General features: G+C 56.7%; 1 pseudogene across 1 annotated transcript; it reads right to left on the bottom strand.

The window, feature by feature from the left end:
* Positions 1-1,573: 1,573 nt before the first annotated feature.
* On the bottom strand, positions 1,574-5,595 carry LOC148125960 (uncharacterized; annotated as a pseudogene). Its single transcript, XR_015743348.1, has 2 exons — positions 5,470-5,595; positions 1,574-2,958 (listed from the first exon to the last, which is right to left on the bottom strand). The product of XR_015743348.1 is annotated as an uncharacterized LOC148125960 (transcript).
* Between the last annotated feature and the right edge of the window lie 1,071 nt (positions 5,596-6,666).

Genomic DNA, 6,666 nt, shown 5'->3' with positions numbered 1-6,666 from the left:
TTCCAGGTTGCCTCTCTCCTTGATGACTCTCCATCCATTTGTGATCACCCGGAGTCTCTCAAAATAACCCCAAACCCAAAACATACATTAAAGTCCGGTAAAGCCTTCAACTTAACTTCACTGTTTTAATAGGCACAGTTTAAAGTCACAAAAGTAACTAAGGAGGCAAATGGAAAACCAAAACAAACCGCATGGATGAGAGTTCTGAAGCAAGCCGAGATAACTAATCATAAACTCCAGGAAAAATAACCCAGAAAAGTCCATGGGAAGAACGCCAGCAAAGGTAAACCTCTTTCAAGGGGAACACTAAATTGACTCCTGCAAATTCTAACTGCGCAGTTGCAAACTTATATCCATAGCTCCCAGCTGCAAGCCATGAGGAGGATCATGGTAATCTCCTCCTGAGTAGACACCTCGCTTTTCCCTGATCCTCTCCTCCCTGCGTGACCCTGGATGAAGAGGGGATGCGCCTGGAACCTCCTCTGACTGCCCAGCCAGCCTCTGCCCTTCCCCGGCCTCCTCCACCACCTCCGGAGCCACATTCCCACGCCCTGTCGGCTGTTCCTCCTCTTCCTCAGTGTCGGACTCCACCAGGGTTATGACACTGTTGTTTCTTCTTCTGCCTTCCGGTGCTTTGGAAAACAAGTTGGCCCCCCTCTTCTTTGTGGCAGACCCTCAAATACTGGAACGCTGCTATCGTGTCACCCCAATCCTCCTTTTCTCTAGACCAGCCAAACCCAATTCCTGCAACCCTTTTGTATTTCCTATTTCAACCTCCTCTTGAACCAAATAAAAAAGATACACATAAACCTCCCCCCTTCGTCGACTCTACTGTTCCCGTCAAGATCACCCCGTGCCCGTTTATGAGCAGATCCAGCCCACTGATTTCATGAGGGACACCACGGCAGCTGAGCTCGAACACAATTTAGAAATTGTACGATTGCTGGTCCTGAGACACGGCCGGCTGTTTGCGTTGTCCACGTAGGTTCTGCAGTTCCGTGAACAAGAACGTCTCTCTGCGGGACATCCTCAGGGGCAGCCATGTCCCAAGGATAAATTCTTTCAGCCTGATGACCTCTAAGCAATGAGGGCCCCTATTCTCCAAAGCGCCTGAAGGCAGGACAAGGAGCAGCGGGTGAGATCCGCTCCAGGAGAGAAGCAACCTGAGAGGGAGGACAATTAACCAGTGGGACTGTTTGCCTCCAGAAGGTGTGGGGGCTCCATCACTGGAGGCTTTTAAGGAGGGACTGGACAGCCATTGGCCTGGAATGGTCTCGGGAGGAGTGGACTTAAGGCTTGTGGACTTCAACGCCCAGGATTCCCCAGGCAGCACGGGTAGCATGTGGGAATTCTGGGAGCTGAACTTCACGAGCCTTAAAGTGCCAAAGTCAGACGCCCCTGGTATAGGGTCTCCTGCTCGAGCAGGGGTTGGACTAGAAGACCTCCAAAGTCCCTTTCAACTCTTGACTGTCAGGACTCCAGCAGTTATTCCAATTAGGCTCAGTTGTGGTCGTAAGTCGAGGAGCCTGGAGGCAGCTGGATGTGACCCAGCCTCAGGGACGGTCCTTGGCTCCAAATTGAGATTGGAAGTTTTCCTTTGTTTCACCAGGAAGGCTCCAACGCTCCCCGGCTGGTGCTCCGAATCCCCCCTTCCTGGGCTCCATCCCCCACCCCCCAGGGGCTTCTGGGCCGGCCGTTAGGGCCTCGACCCTCCCACAAGGTCTCCCCAGGCGTCGAATGTCGGCTCCCTGTCACTGTTGGCATCGGCAGCCTGAGGAGGAGCTGCCGTTTCTGCCATCAAGCCAAGATCGGCCTCTTGGGCGCCCTCGTCACTCCAGGCGTCGTGGTAGGAATAGGCGTCAAAAGGGGGCCTGTTTAATCCATCATCCAGTTCCTTGTCGAAGGCCTCGTCGCCCTCTTGGTTTCCTTCTGGGGTGCCTCCTTCGCTTTCTTTGCCTTTCTCTCCCTCCTCCTCCTCCTCTTCATCGTTGTCATCAAAGCGGCCTTCCTCCTCCGCCTCCGCCGCCGCCGCCTCCTCCTCCGTTTTCTTCTCCTCCTCAGCTCCTTTCTCAGGTTTGCTCTCCTTCTCGGCTTGAGGTTCCTCACCATGTTCTGGCTTTTCGGAGGAAGTTGGCTTGTCGGCAGACGGCCGTTTCTCGTGTCCCACCTGGGAAGGCGGCTTCTCCCCAGCAACGGGCGTGCCGTGGGCCTCAGGGCCACTGTTAGGGACTGGCTTCTCCCCAGGTGTGGGGACCACCACAGGATGCCCAGCAGCCGAGGCTGGTTTCGGCTTGTCCTGGGTGGGGTGTCCAGAACCAGGAACCGGCCTTTCTGCTGGGGTGGGCTTCCCCGTTCCAGGCGTGGGTTTGTCACCCAGGGTGCTAGGGACGGGCTTCTCGCTGGTGTTCGGCTTCCCGCCAGGTGTGGCCACGTTCCTGGGATCCCAGACTGGGTTCCAGGTTTCCAGGTTGGGCCAGGCTGGCTTGGAAGCCGACCGGGGTCTGCCAAGAGAGGCGGGCTTCTCCTTCCCACCAGGCAAGGGCTTGTCCCTGGAGACAGGGCCTCCTCCCCGCTGAGCCGGGGCGTCCAGAGAGCGGCCCTCCTTGGATGTCCCTTGGGAGCCCTCGGCTGCTCTGGGACCCCCGGAAGACTCAACTCCCCGGTTATTTACAGGGGGTCTTTCCAGCGGGGGATCCTCTCAACAAAGCCGCTTTCCAGGGGGGGCTGGGCCGGCTTCCTCGGGGGAAAGGCTGCCTTCCTTGCCAGGCGGTGGCTCTTCGGCCCCCATCTCCCCGTGGGGCCCCCTTTCCTTCCCCTGGGGCGAAGGGCTCTTCTGGGCCACCTGAGGCTCTTTGGGGGCCCCGCATGGCAGGTTTGCTTCCTCCTCCCGCCAGATCTTGTCCTGGGGGGCTTCCGCAGGGGCACCGCTGGGGGGAAGGGGGGGCTGCCCAGAAGTCCCTGAACAAGGGAGAGAAAAGGCAAATGACATCAGAGGTGGGGGGAGGTCTGGACCTACCAAAGGATGGTTTATGGGGGGGGGGAGGCTGTTGTCCTTCCGGGGTCCAAGTGGAACTCAGTTGATGGGCCCCTCCTCCTTCCCTCGGAGGGGTGGGAGATCCTTCTCCTTCTGGGGACCCTCCCCAAATAAGGACCTGGATGTCTCCTTGGTGAAAAACATCTGGAATGATGGGACACCGAAACATCTGCAAGAAAACTTCCTCCTCCTCTTCCTTTTCACAAGCCCCCCCCCCCTTCTAGAACCATGCAGCTGCCTGGTTGGGCAGTGAAACATTTGCCGCAAAGCAGCCGAGGGCCAAACGGTCTTCATCCTCACCCTTCCATCCTCATCCTTCTCTCCGCTTTCGTCCTCTTCCCCCCTCTGGGAGCACTGAGGGTGTTCCCTAGCTGGGTCAGGAAACGTCTGCAAGAAAAGAGCAGCGAGGACCCGCCCCCCCATTCCAACCCTGACCGACAACAATGCTCCTTCGCTGGTACGGTCGATGGTCTTGGCTCCCCTCAGCGGTTACGCTAGGTCAGAGGTGTCCAACCTGAGCAACTCTAAGACTTCTGGACTTCAACTCCCAGAATTCCCCAGCCAGCCAGGGGGGGAAGTTGAAGTCCACCGGTCTTAAAGTGGCCAAGTTTGGAGGCCCCAGGACCGGAGCCTCCAAGAAACTGGGCTTTGCCTGGGCTCTTTTTCCGTATTTCCTTCCCTGCCTTCTTCGTCTTGTCGACGGGGCAAACATCCCCTACGAAAGGCAGGAACTCTTTAGCGTCCTTTATATTACACAATCACAACGCTCGTTACGAGGTGTGTCGTTACAACAAGCCTGTTTTTTTCCACCGAGCCTCTAATGTCGCCTTCGTATTTCTCCTGTTTGTTTTCGTGGGAAACCCAGAAGTCCCAGGAATTTGTGAGGTGTGTTTTCTGTTTGTCTACAAAATATTCTGGGGGTGGACAACCTCGGTGGAGCCGAGCGCCTCCCGACTCCTCTAGGTACACATTAGAGAAAATTACCTGGGAATAATTAGGAGGAAATGAACGATTAGTAGTCAGAATTATGGGGCGGGGACTGATCAGCTCTGCCTTCCAAACCAGGGCAAGGCGACTCGGGGGGGCATGGAGAGGACCCTCCCCCCAAGTTCCTCCCTCATCACCAGCATTCTCCCCAGAAAGCCTGTGATGTTTTTTTGGACAGGGGCCTCCAAGACTCCGGGACTTCAACTCCCAGAATTCCCCAGCTAGCCTGGCAATCTTGTGGCTCACTTTGAGGCTCCCTTGGCAAATATTACCCCCATTTACAGCCGTTTGCAGCTGCCCGCTATCACATGGTCACGCTTTACGACGGTTTCGCCCTTCCTTGTAAGCCTCCCAGAGTTACATTGCGGTAAGATGGGTGTCTAATACATTAAAGTACTTCAGCTTTCTGGCAGAACGGCAGCTGTCGCAAAGGAAGGGTTCGCGCTTAAGGACCGCTGCCTTTGCTTACCAAAAAAACTCTCATAAAATCAGGTGGATCACATGACCAGAATACCAGAGTTGGAAGGACCCTGGTGGACTGTGAGAAAATGCTGGTGGTCCCCAGAGTAATGTCTCCCCCAAAGCAATTAATCCAGGCTGTGCGGGAACACAAGGCTTGTGTCACTTGCATTGCGCACAACATGAGGTAGTGGGGGGGGGGAAGGTGGAGGAGGGGAACTCGGCCCACGCGCCTGGCCTGGCCCCCGGGCTGCTTCTTTCCGCTTCTTTCTTCTTCTGCTTCAAAGCAGCCAAAGTCTTTCTTTCCCTCCCCCAAACTCCGCCAGAAATGAGTCTTTGGGACCCTGCAAGGCCTCCTGCCCCAAGAGGCTGAAAAGACTCATTTCTGGCGGAGTTTGGGGGAGAGAAAGAAAGACTTCTGCGTCTTCTGCTGCTTTCCTTGCATGGAGCCAAAAGTCTCTCTCTCTTCCCCTGAGAACGGAGCTGGAAACAGTATCCTGCGATCCCAAATAATGATTGATTGGTAGGAAAATGGGGTGGGGGTTTTCCTGCAGATTTTTTTGGGGGGGATTTTCCCAGGGTCTCTGGTCCGCGGGATTTAAAATGATGGGTCTGGTGGTCCCTGAGGTCCAAAAGGTTGGCGACCCCTGGACTAGACCAACCCCTGACCTAGCAGGAGACCCTCGGCCATTTCAGACAAGGGGTTGTCCTGCCTGTTTTATGAGTGTTAGGATAACCGTAATGAGCTGGCTCCATTACGGTCATAACTCGAGGACTGCCCGTCCCCGAACGTGGGAGCTCTTCCAAGAGAGAGGACGCTGCTGAGGTTTCAGGGTGCAGGAACCGCTTCTCCCCTTCTCCCCTCTTCCTCCCCCTGCCCGCCCCCTCCCTTGCCCAGGTGCAGCCCAGGCAGGTGCCTGCTCCCCTCTTAGAAGCAGGCAAGGGGAGCGGCTCCCTTCACCTGTGCTCGGCATCAGCCGGTTACTCACTTCGGGGTGGTGCAGCCAGCAGCCCTGTCCAGAGGGCCACAGAGCCCACAAGCAGCGAGAGGGCCCCTGGCTTCATCCCGGCACCCAGAGACGGGCGGCTGCGCTTCTCCCGGGCTATAAACCTGGTCCCGGGCGGGGCCGTGGGGAGGGGAGGGGGGGGGAGGGCTGCCAGGATGGCTTGCCAGGCCCTCTGATTAAGCGGCTGAGTATTCCTTTCCCTGGCCGCCACCCAGAAGCCTCAGCCGCCTACACAGCAGCAGCAGCCGCCGCCTGGCAGATCCGGCACCGGCACAAACCCGGATCCCACAAAGCCTCCTGGGGGGGGGAAGAGAGCTGGGCCCCGAGGGTGGCAGCCCCGGCGTCTCCTGCCCGGGGAGGGTCCTGGAGACCCCAGAGGCTTTATGCCCGCCTTGCCAGGGCAACCTGCACCACTTGGGGGGCCTCCCGAGATCAGCCAGGTAGGAAACACCCCTTCTGGCAGGCCCTTCAGACTAGGGCTGGAAGGGGAGGTCTGGAGGTCTTCTAGTCCAACCCGCTGCTCAAGCAGGTTTCAGACAAGTGACTGTCCAGTCTCTTTTCAAAACCTCCAGTGATGGGGCACCCACAACTTCAGGAGGGAACCCGTTCCTCCGATCAATTGGAGGGAATAAACATTAGAACAGGGATAGGATAGGACAAGACAGGACAGGAATAGGATAGGATAGGATAGGATAGGATAGGATAGGACAGGACAGGACAGGATATAGGATAGGATAGGACAGGACAGGACAGGACAGGATAGGACAGGACAGGACAGGACAGGACAGGACAGGACAGGACAGGACAGGAGAGGATAGGATAGGATAGGATAGGATAGGATAGGACAGGACAGGACAGGACAGGATAGGATAGGATATAGGAGAGGAGAGGAGAGGAGAGGATAGGACAGGGAAGGACAGGACAGGACAGGACAGGATAAACATATTCTATGTTTAGAAGGAACCTCGGAGATCTTCTAGTCCAGTGGTCACCAACTGGTGGGCCGTGGTCCACTGGTGGTCCGCAACGTTATTTTGGTGGTCCTCAGAGAAACGTCTCCCGCAAAGCGATTAATCCAGGCTGCTGCGCAGGAACACAAGGCTGTGGTGCCCCCATGGCCGAATACCGCCTCTCTCTGCCCCCCTGAGAACAGAGCCCAAGAGCAGGCTAGGAATGTGG

Source organism: Pseudonaja textilis, chromosome 3 (genome assembly GCF_049901715.1).
Source record: "Pseudonaja textilis isolate UNSWEBS1 chromosome 3, rPseTex1.2, whole genome shotgun sequence".
Classification (NCBI taxonomy): domain Eukaryota; kingdom Metazoa; phylum Chordata; class Lepidosauria; order Squamata; family Elapidae; genus Pseudonaja; species Pseudonaja textilis.
The sequence above is the reverse complement of the archived record's forward strand: the minus strand, read 5'-3'. Positions and strand labels throughout refer to the sequence as shown.